The sequence below is a fragment of the Stegodyphus dumicola genome, chromosome 2, assembly GCF_044657685.1.
Source record: "Stegodyphus dumicola isolate Sdum_Otavi_A_Nest chromosome 2, ASM4465768v1".
NCBI lineage: Eukaryota > Metazoa > Arthropoda > Arachnida > Araneae > Eresidae > Stegodyphus > Stegodyphus dumicola.
This window is the reverse complement of record NC_140769.1, coordinates 149,687,759-149,699,120: the sequence shown is the minus strand read 5'-3', so window position 1 is coordinate 149,699,120 and position 11,362 is coordinate 149,687,759.

Here is an 11,362-nt window from a genome sequence, read left to right as displayed (position 1 = left end):
CATTAAAACGAGCAACTGCCCTGCGCTTCGAGATTTCTTCAGCATCCACATTGAGAAATTATGGTTTACGTCAATGGTTCCCAAACTATGATAGACATGTTCCCAGGGCTGGAGCTACGCCTAATGTATGCGAAAGACACATCAAATTATACTGGTACATCCTTACAATCTCTCAACTTTAGAACTGTGATTAGAGATTTTAATGAGAACAAAAAAAAAAAAAAAAAAAAAAGCGTTAGGGTATATTAATATATTTGTTTATTAATTTTTATTTCCAAAGGAACTGCTTAAGAGTGCATTTCTTTACATATTACAATAAAAACTCTATTTCTTGTTTTATTTCAGTGATTGATCCCAAAGTGTGGTTGATGTATTCCAAAGGCTACGCAAAGATATGGCTAAGAACAAAAATTAAGTTATTAAAAATCTCTGAGGTATTTTCAGTTTAAATATGTCAGGAATTATGGTATTCTCTTGTACGTAAGAGGTAAAACGTCTAACAACCAACTAGAAGATTCTAGATCGAAACCTTGTAAGGTTATATTCGAGTTTTCACCTTTCTCTCTTCAAAAAACTTTACAAAATATGTTCTTTTACAATAACTTAAAAACCGGCTCAAAATTCTCCCAACTAGTTATGAATGTCTCAGAGATTTCTGGCGATATTCCACCTAAGGGAATTCTTTTAACATTTAGTCCTTATCATAGTCAGGGACGCAATGTACAAAAAGTTAACCAGTGATTCAGTGATTCACTACTTTATTCGCGTATTCAAAATTATTCTTAATTTGAGTTAGGAAAATGATATATATTGTTATTATGGTATTCTTTTTTCCTCAACTGAAAAAAAGCCTTGTTTTGTCATTTATAAATAGAAGCTGAAGAGAACTTGATATGGCGAAGAAATTAAGTTTCCACATTTTAATCTTATTCATAATTTAGCTTTTACGTCAGAAGCTGATAAACTGATTTTTGTCAAATAGTTTTTTCTTAACAGAACATCCTAATTGATGGGATGACTTTGGTTCCTACGCATTTTGAGTCGCTGCATAAATGTGACCCGTCATAAAAGTGCCGGTACCTTCATTCAAATCAGATTCACTTTCATAGAAGTTTGTGGCATCAAGGTGTCAACTTCTAGACAATTTTAACTATGCACTTCTTAAAAGTATTGGTATCTTATGTCGGGAAAGCGTCATGTAAGATTTTCGTTTCCATTACTGGTTACTGACAGGATGAAAAAAAAGTCAAGGCACCATCATAAAAAATTATCTCACTCACTCGAATGGTGATATCACCTTTATGTAGGTGGATTGCTTTTGCAGAAACGTGTCGCTACCTCTGTGAAGAATTCCAAATTTGAGTTATAGCGCCGAAACCATTATGTAAGTACTTTCATTTTGCATAAGAATTCCCAAATCTTAATTCAAAAGCTTCACCTTTCCTGACAGCACTGGCATCCTCATGCTAACTACAAGAAGTTCACGAAGCTGAAGATAGTTCTACACGAAAGATATTTTTTCGATGTTGTTTTAAAGTTTTTAATCTTTTATGAATACATTGAATCATTGATTAGTTTCAACTATTTTATGAGATATAGCCCTTACAAAGTGCATTAAAAAATAAAATTACACCAATAAATCCTGCATCTGAAAAACTTCTTTAAAGATGAATACTTTAGAAGGTATTTTCTCCCTCTTTTCCTCATGCTTTCGTGGTGTAACTAGATAGCACGTGCTGCTAGCAATCGAGAGGTCTGGTGTCCGAATCCCAGAGAGGACACTACACATTTTTCACGTCTCCTGCATCGATACACCTGCTTATTCTACAATTTATCTTTAAAAGATAAGAGATTCATCTAAAATATATTACTGTCTATCTAGATATTTTACGAAATCACTTTGGAATATTATATGTAAAGATGAAGTACGTAACGTGTGGCATGAAATAGATCAAAGTTTAGAATACTGACAAGTATTGTTAACAGAAGGCACATAACATGCCGTGAGACATGTACGTGCGTTCTTCAGCAGCATTTTATATACTCGTACTTCATTCCTGTTTCATTTAAACTAAATGCAGCTTCATTTAATGCTATTAGAAGGAGGGAGAAAATACCTTATGTATGACTCTACACTATCACTCTTAAAAATCATAAATTTCGGTATATGGATGAAGGAATAAAAAAATAATTCTAATAAAATAACTCGATCACATTTTAAATCCATTAAATTAAGTCATTTGTAAGCGTTCACGATGACTTTTATCTCGTGTAGGAAGAGTCGACTCAGAGAAATGACGTTCAGCATTGATGTTTGTTTATGTTCTCCGAAGATTCATTTCTAAAAGCGATCGATATGGAAGGATTTACCATATATCCATGATCGGCTAGTGTTTATAAACAAAATAATTTTCCTTCGAAAATGTAGCATATTTGTTTACAATAATAATTAAAACACTTTTTATGCAAATTTAAGGAGCTAGAGTATATATTTGGGGCAATTTACAAAGAAGTTAGGAGTATCATAAATTTTGCTGCTTGTTTTAAAATATAGAAATGAGAGTTTTGTGGAATGGAGTGGAATTCTAATACAATAATAATATATTAATTAACAGCAATCTCGAAACAGCATGTTTGTGATAGGTTATGAATTGTATTTTAGTATTAGTCTCTAAATGGAGCTGCCTGATAACAAGAATCTAATCTAATTTCTAATTTCTAATGAAATACTAAAAATTTCTGTTATCTATAAAATAGTACTGCTTGCATGAATTCCTAAATACAACAACGCATAAAAAGTATTTTAAAGGGAAAACAAAACTCTCTCAGGAATTTCCTTACGTGGTTCTACTATTCATGACTTAGTGATCACCTAGATCTCCATACCTGAAATCCTGTGAATTTTTTTACTATAATTTTATTTGAAGTAACTGGTAAATAAAGATCACCCGACGTCTCTAACAACATCAAATTATTTGCTATTTGTTAATGTCAGCATTTTAAATTAACATTTTTCGTTTCAGGTTAGTATAAATGCCACGATATGTTATTGCCACGTTAATTCTTCTATTGATATTGAGTAAAAGTTGTTATATTACATTAAATTTAAATGATGACGTTCTTGAAGTTGTACAACTTTAATCAGCTGAGATATTAATTAAAAAATCAGAAAGCGCTATTATTTTTAAAATATGTTATTATTTTTTGGCATAATAAATTATTTTTTTCAAGTAATATATTTTTTTCATGGTTTTAGATACGTCCACTTAATTTATATATCCTGTTTGAATTTAAATGAATGTAAATTATTTCGCAGCAAAAGTAATAATTATTATTTTTTTTACAATTAAAATTTAATTGAATATTAGCTTTATACGAATAGAGAATATTTCTTAAACTCAAATTTCTTTCCTTGCAGCAATGGCGCAAGAGAATTATTTAAAATTTAATTTAACTATATTCTTGTGAAACAATTTTTTTGTAATTTTGTGCGTATTCTGTTGAAGTATAAAAAATGAATTTTCATAACGAATCTACTCTTGGAATATTAAACTCTAAAATATTCGTGATTATATTTCGTACAACGGCCCATTAGCGGCTGAGTCGCTGAACACTGGTAGTTCGGTCCAACTTTCGAATCCCGGACCATGGACTGCCTGCATGGGCTGGGCGTTTTCGTGCTTTTCCACATCTGTATCGTGTATGCAGGGTATTGGGGACGCATACGTTAATAAAGCGGCCGCAGCCCGAGCAAAACCACTGAACACTGGTAGTTCGGACCAACTTTCGAATCCCGGCGAGCGGGCTGGCAGCATGGGATTTTACGCAAGTGTATCGTATGGAGTATCTTCTGGATGAATACGTGAATATAGCGGGCGCAGCCCGCGCAAGATGCTGAAAACTGGTAGTTCGGTCCAACTTTCGAATCCCCGCAAGCGGGCTGACTGCATGTGTGTTTTCGAGATTGTCTGCATTTCTAACGTTTATGAAGCATCCTGTGGATGCATACGTGAAAAAGGCGGGCGCAGAACACTGGTAGTTCTATCCAAATTTCGAAAACCGTCGAATAGGCTGGCTGCATGGGTGTTTTCGTGATTTTACGCATGTGTATCGATTTCGCAGTATCTTCTCCATGCATATGTGAATAAAGCGAGCGCAGCCCGCGCCAACTTTCGAATCACGGCGAGCGAGCTAGTTCCATGGGTGTTTTCGTGATTCTTCGCATGTGTATCGTGTATGCAGTATCTTATGGATGCATACGTGAATAAAGCGGGCGCAGGCCCCGCAAAACCGCAGAATACTGGTAGTTTCGTCCAACTTTCTAATTCCGGCGAACGGGCTGGCTCCATGGGTGTTTTCTTGTTTTTACGCATGTGTATCGTTTATGCAGTATCTTCTCCATGCATATATGAAGAAAGCGGGCGCAGCTCGAGAAAAAACGCTGAACACTGGTAGTTCGGTCCAAATTTCGAATACCGGCGAAATTAAGCCAGTTCCTCTTAAAATGTCCTCCACAAAGGCATCACACCCCTCATACTAGCGGGCTTCAGGCCGCTCAGCTGGCGAGCTTGCCCGCTAGTTGTTTATTAAAATGTGTAGCCAGTTAAAATATACCTTGCTAGACTCATACATTAATTAGTACGTGGAAATAACAACTTAGAGTTTTTCCTCTTAGTGCTTTAAAATTAGTTACATATTTTGAAAGAAAAACATCCATTTTTAAAAATTATATTGCAGTTTCACTATACTTCCTCTCTTAACTATTTGGTACAGAGATTTAACCGAGCTGCTTTCTCATTATACCAAAATTAGCATTGGAGTTATGAAGAATTGTGTCTTGATATCTGAAAGGCCATTTATTTAGTTATTTCAATAAATAATTATTCCTTGACATTTACAAGGTCGCATATTTATTTACTAATTAAAACAAACTCCTTCGATTAAAAAACTGCGTTTTAGTTGTTTCGATTTCAGAATATTTACGTCAATAAATATGAAATATTTAAAACTAATTTTTTACAATATCTGTTTTTACTAACTTAAATCTATGTAATTTTCTTAGAACGTATCAACATCATCTTTTGCTTTTTCGCAAAACTACTTTAGAGTAAAAAGCTATTTTCCAGAAATATTTTTATTATGAAGCTTTTGTTAGACAAGAATACTCTTTGAATTGCGAGAGACAGATTATTGTTTTTAAGACGAAAAGAATAGTGTTATATTTTCAGTCGGCTCATTGGGTAGTGAAATCTGAATAGCTGAAATATGAAATGTATTTTTGGAAAGAAATGCTACGAAATATCATAAGTAAGTATCGTATTCGTTGACTACAACTTATTGTAACTGAAATATTTACCATTTTAGCTGCAGACTTTTTACGAAGAATTTTTGTAGGAATGTGGGACTTAAAATTCGTTACGCAGTTAGGAACTCCAAATGAAATAGGCTTACCTATTTTATATGCTTTACAATTTTCCTTCTACAGAGCCCAAACAATCTAGACCAGACATGTCAGACTCGAGACTCGTGGACCGTATGCGTCTCTTGACGCTTATTTCTGAGGAGATTCTTATTTTTATTTTCTTTCATTCATTTCTAGAAAATAAATGTAATAAAAAAGATATAATTATATTAATAAAAATTGGAATTTAACCCAGTTCCGAGGCGGTGTACGAATTCGGATGCTAAAAAGGACTATTGAAACTGTCACTTCAAAAAAGTGTGCCAGTCCATTTATAGCCGGAATTAAGACAGATACATAAGTAAGTAAAAGTGCGGGGGCATTTTCAATGTACCATAGGTCAACTGGTAATGCCTTCTCATATTGACTAGCCGTTTAAAAATAAAATATAGAGCCTGAAAGCAAGAAGGAAAAGATTAAAATTTTCAAGCCGCATAAGAGGAAAAAAAAAATTGGGTTCCGCCTAGGAAATGAGTTTCTGGAGCTCCCAAAGGATCTAGAGTTTGCTTGTTATGGTACATCGTGCAATCCTACCATGCACATCACACCTAGTATTTATTAAAAATAATACTTTAAGACATAATGGGACTACAATACAATCTGAGATTCACAAATTAAGTTAGGGATATTTGCTTTTGTATAACAAAAAGCGCATATAAACCAAAAACATAACAGGAAGTAACAGAAGTACTGGGAAGTAATAGAATAAGTACTGGGAACAAAATAAGTGTAATAAACTATACTCATAATTATTCACAGTGTAATAAAATGTACTAATATTATTCAATACGTGTGCATGGGATCAAATCGTTTTAGAGTAGCATAAAAAATACCGTGGGTTAAGAATTTAAGTCTTTATAAAATAATCAGCTTTTCAAAGAAACCAGAATTAAATTTTAAAAAGGGAAGAATCAGCGTATTCAGTTCATTGGCACTGAATTACAAATTTTGGTGTATGTAAACTATACGATAAATTTTAAATTCTAGAAAGACCTTAACTTGTACACGAAATAAAGGTATAAAAATGTTTATAAATAGAAAATACAGAAAAGAATTTAAAAAAGTTTGAGGATCGTTTGAGGATAACATCAGAAAACACTGTGAATCAGAATTTGAGAGCTCGAAGATTTCGAAATCCATATATTGGGAATACAGTAAATAATTTTGACAAGAAAACAACACATTTTTTTTTTAAATGTACTAGACATGATATGTTGGAGTAGGTTTTTACTGTTCTTAAAGTTCATAAGTGGAATTCTTTTGAACATAGTCACGGGATGAAAACATTAGTTAAATTTAGGTAGCATATGCTTGACAACTTACGCTTAGCAAAGATCTGCACCGTAGGAAGAGATTCGTCTGATAATTTTTTAAACTTGGGATACTGATTTTATCTTCATTTAAAAATGTTTGAAATGCGAGAAGTTTAGTTTGAGGAGTTTTTATATGATTATTCTCACTTAAGAGGCATGAGAAAGTATAATGATAAGGAGTGCTCTTCCCCCCTTCCCCCACATATACAGATTGGCATATTTCTTGAAAAAAGAACACGTGAGAAAGGGGCCGTGTGTCATATAGTAATTTAATGAAGGATTCCAGTACATAGACGTTGGTCTTACATTCGGAATCAAACTATATGTGTGTCTACTTTACGTAGCAGTATTCTACGATATCTTGCCAATATTTTAAAGTAAGTTTCGGTTTGTATTTGAATTTTGAACGAGGTCATGGTAGGATGATTTGAATACCATCTTGATGAAGAGCTAATTCCTTCAACTAATTAATATATCTGCTTGATCAATTACCAAAATGGTCACTATTTCTTTGACCATGAAATTTCAGTTTTGTAGTTTGGATTTAAAGCACGAAGAGAATTTAAGTTGGAAACTAATGGAGAGGAAGATAAGGGATTCTTAATTCCTAAAATAGCATCGTAGGAGTCAGAATATATGTTAAATCGTTGAGACTTTTAAAGGATGGCTATTTCAATCACTGCTATTATTTTATGATATTTGAACGGACTATCTGAAAACAGAATGTTGAATCAACTTTTCCTTCAATTTTTGATCCATTACTTTATGCAACTGGAGATGAATTGTATGAATTTTTAGTAGATATGGAAAATTTATTTATTGAAGCAATGAGCTGGATGAATAAGTTCGAGATTACTTTTATTTTCATAGTTGGATGGTAGAAAATGTAGTTGCTGAATTCTACAGTTTGATGAAGTTAAAGAACTTTCATGTAGGTGCTTACCATTTCTGCATTGATTGATTGTAGGAGAGTACCAGCTAAAGCATCAAGAGCTGTATTTGAAGTTATGAAATACGCTCTATTAATTCATTGGGTAAAAGACTTTTGAATTGAATTTAAATATTTAATCTTCTTTGCTGTTATTGATTTTGCCTAAATTCTGGCTCCACAGTTTAGCATTTTTTATAAAACTGCTTTTACAATAATGTGTGTTAGTTGAAGATTTAAGCCCAATTACATCCATGTTTCCGTAGCAGGCTATTAACTACTGAAATCATACGAAGTTTAAAATTTGTAAATGAGAAATTCAGGAAAATTTCTTGCCTGCTGTTCACCCAAGGTATCTGATTGTACTCATAAATCTGATCTTTTCATTAGCAATTTTTAGAGCCAAAGTTTCGGAGATGTTTTGTCCTCGTTTCTAGACTAAAAAGACTTACTAATGAAATTTGCAGCTTTTGATTCTTGCATAGTTAAATATCTGAAGTGTCACATTAAAAGTATCTTGTAAAATATGCCTGCTTATAAGAAGTGCATCATCCTCTGCGAAAGCGAAAAAAGTTTAGTGGTTTGTTCATGGATAGCCAATGATGCTCTTGAAACTAGTATTCCAGAGGTTTACGATCATGAAAGACCCCTAGTTACATTCCCTGAGTGGATTACGCACTATTTCAATGTTGCTGTAAAGAATCATACTTTTTCTCTTTAATAATTAAGAACAAATTTTGAAAGCAGTTAAAGCACTGATTCTCAACCTTTACGAAGCTGCCTCCCTTCTAAGGAGAAAAAAATTTTTCAACACCCCTTTGTGAAAATCCCGTAATTTAGGTATGGGAAAGGGTGTTTCCTGAATTTTAAAAGGCAAAAATTTTAAGTAATTTTTTAGTTGACTTGCAAGGTATATTTTAATTTTATAACAGTTGTTTTAATTTAGAAGTGCTTTCCTACCAATTCTTGTTTCCAATTCCGATGAGTTTTTAGAATCGGTTGAATGCAAATGAGTTAAAAGGAATATTCAAGGGAGGTTCAACCTACTTTGACAGAAAGCGCTAAGAATCGCGGGTATCGCATGTGTGCCTTCGGGCTAAATCTTTCTTGTAGCTGTTGCGCTCGATCACATATTGCGTGCCTTTTGATATTCGCCGGCTAGTTTAAATTAAAGGCCAACTAAGTTAGATAACTGTGTGAGCTTCGACTAAATCTCTTAGTTAGATACATTTAGCATTTATTTCTTATTTTTGAGTTTAAGCCCAAGTGGAGGCTTTGTTGTAAGCCCGAGAAAGGGGCCAACGGTTCATCTTATTTGGATTGAAATAAAGGATAGTGAACCTTAAGTTTACCTCTTCAGTTATTTGAACTCAGAGATAAGTTGCTTAACAGTTCACTAGCTTCCTCGACATTTAAATAAAAAGAGTGAGGAAACCTATAAAGACTTACACACCAGATTTTTTTATTTAACTCGATAGTTTTGCCTGACATTCCTTTCTTTAAAACTGAAATTATTGATGGGATAAACATTTGCTTAATCGATGTTTCATGTTTAAATATTTTTTATTCTTAATTAAATAATTAAAAAAGAGCAGAAAAGAAAAGTACACTAAAATAATAATATCAATGAAATAATCAAGTAGTGTGGTATCTGTGAATAATGGTTCAGAGCCAGTTTCTGAAAGCTCCGTTCAATATTTTTAGAGAGATGAAGGCGCAAATCCCCTCGTTCCACGATTTGGAGTCGAGTCCTCTTTTTTGTATCAACTCTTCACCCATGGTATGAGCTTTTCCCAAATTAACTATTCCTTTTGATATGTAAGAGGCTATCAAACCATAGTCGCACTTTTTTGATGAGGTTGCTAGTAACCCTGAGACAGAGGGAGGCTTCGGAAAATTGGCTCTGATGTTCGGGAAAAACGATAAATCTTTATTTTGTTTCTCAGGATGAATATTTTGCATATTCGTCTCACCATTCTTAAAATTGCACGAGGGAAGGCCGTCGTGTAAGTTTGTTTTATTGCTGCTGCAAATGGTGTAAATCGGATAATCGATTTAACAAATTTTTTTGGTGAGTTTATAAAATTAGGTTCGAATGACAAAACAATGCTTAACGTCCCCTACCACCCAAAACATGCTCGCCACCCCTGCCGCCCCAAGTTCATCGTCCCTCAGCATCCTTCCACTCCCCCTGGGAGGCTGTACTGTCCCCAATGAGAATCAATGAGTTAAAGGAACCAACGAATATAAAACTGTTGGCCACCATAAAAAAAAAAAAAAAAAAAAAAAAAAAAAAATCAAAGGCTGAATTTTAAGACGAAATTAAGACAAGTACAGTAAAAAGTGAACGGGAAGCCAGAATTTCACTATTGGTCGTACAGGTACAGTCCCGCCACACTAACTATGCAGTTCCGCCTCAGTTTTGCTGGAGACCATCTCTTTGGGGTGGTTCGGGGATTTCCACACCTCTTTCTCTACCGCCAGCCTCTTGAGAGGACTTTTGCTCTCTTTTTTGTGTATTGAGTGCTCCTTTGCCACAGAGACACTATACACTTACAGATATTCATGCCTTCTCCGGGACTCGAAATAGGGGTCATTGGCACGGTAGCCAGCATCACTAACCACTATACCGACTGAGCACCTATGGAATTAGTACAGTGCGGCTCAACTCTAAAACATAAACTCAGTGAAGAAGATATTCCCGAATTTTACAAAACTTTGACTATGCGGCTGCCAGAAATCCGCAGATTTGCATCGTACGTGATTTTCATGTGGAAGAGGAAGTGAGACAAGAAAAATGTGCACGTATTCAAAAAAAAAAAAAAAAAAAAAAGTTGAAAGTGTTAACAATATTACTGTTTTAAATAATGAAAGTAGTTTTCACGAATTCACAATCGGGCATTAAAATTAAGTCAAGCATTACGTTTGAAAAGAAATATCAGATAGCCAATATTTTATGGAATTCCCAACTTTATTTCCTAGAAAATTTAATAAATTATGAAACACCAATCATATTTCAAATTTGCAAATTACTATGAACTTTTAGATAGTCCTAAATGTATTGAAAAATGAATTTCAAATTATTTTATTACATCGTAAACGGCAACAGACTCATTATCTTCCTCCGTCATCCTCTTAAAAGCATTAATTGCTCCCTTTATTAGTTTAAAATTATTTCTGTCTCTACTAGTATCAAATGAACTCTTTGCCTTATTCCCCGTGAACATCGTTTCTTATTTCGGGTATAATATTAATCACTCCTGTTTATATCATTTCGTGGGTTTTTATAATTTTATTCATTCATTATCTTAAACTATTCTTTGTCAAAAACATGGAAAAATCAATTTGATTCGATTAATTTTAATATTTTCAGTATCTCACACTTGAAACAAAAAGTTTTATATCTGGCAGTTTTAAAAAAATGTTATACTCTTAAATTAATATACAGATACAATATTACAAATATATATATAATATATAACGCGTAATGACACTTAAAGTAATTATCTCAACGTATTTTATCTTCTGCCATAAAATTTGAAAGAGTGTATTATTTCCTTTAGGAAAATCTATATAGGAATTAATTATTCGACTTTATTAGTTGATTTTTACCTTCTCTTTTAAAGAATTATTTTTAAAAACACTGATAGTAATTTTCAT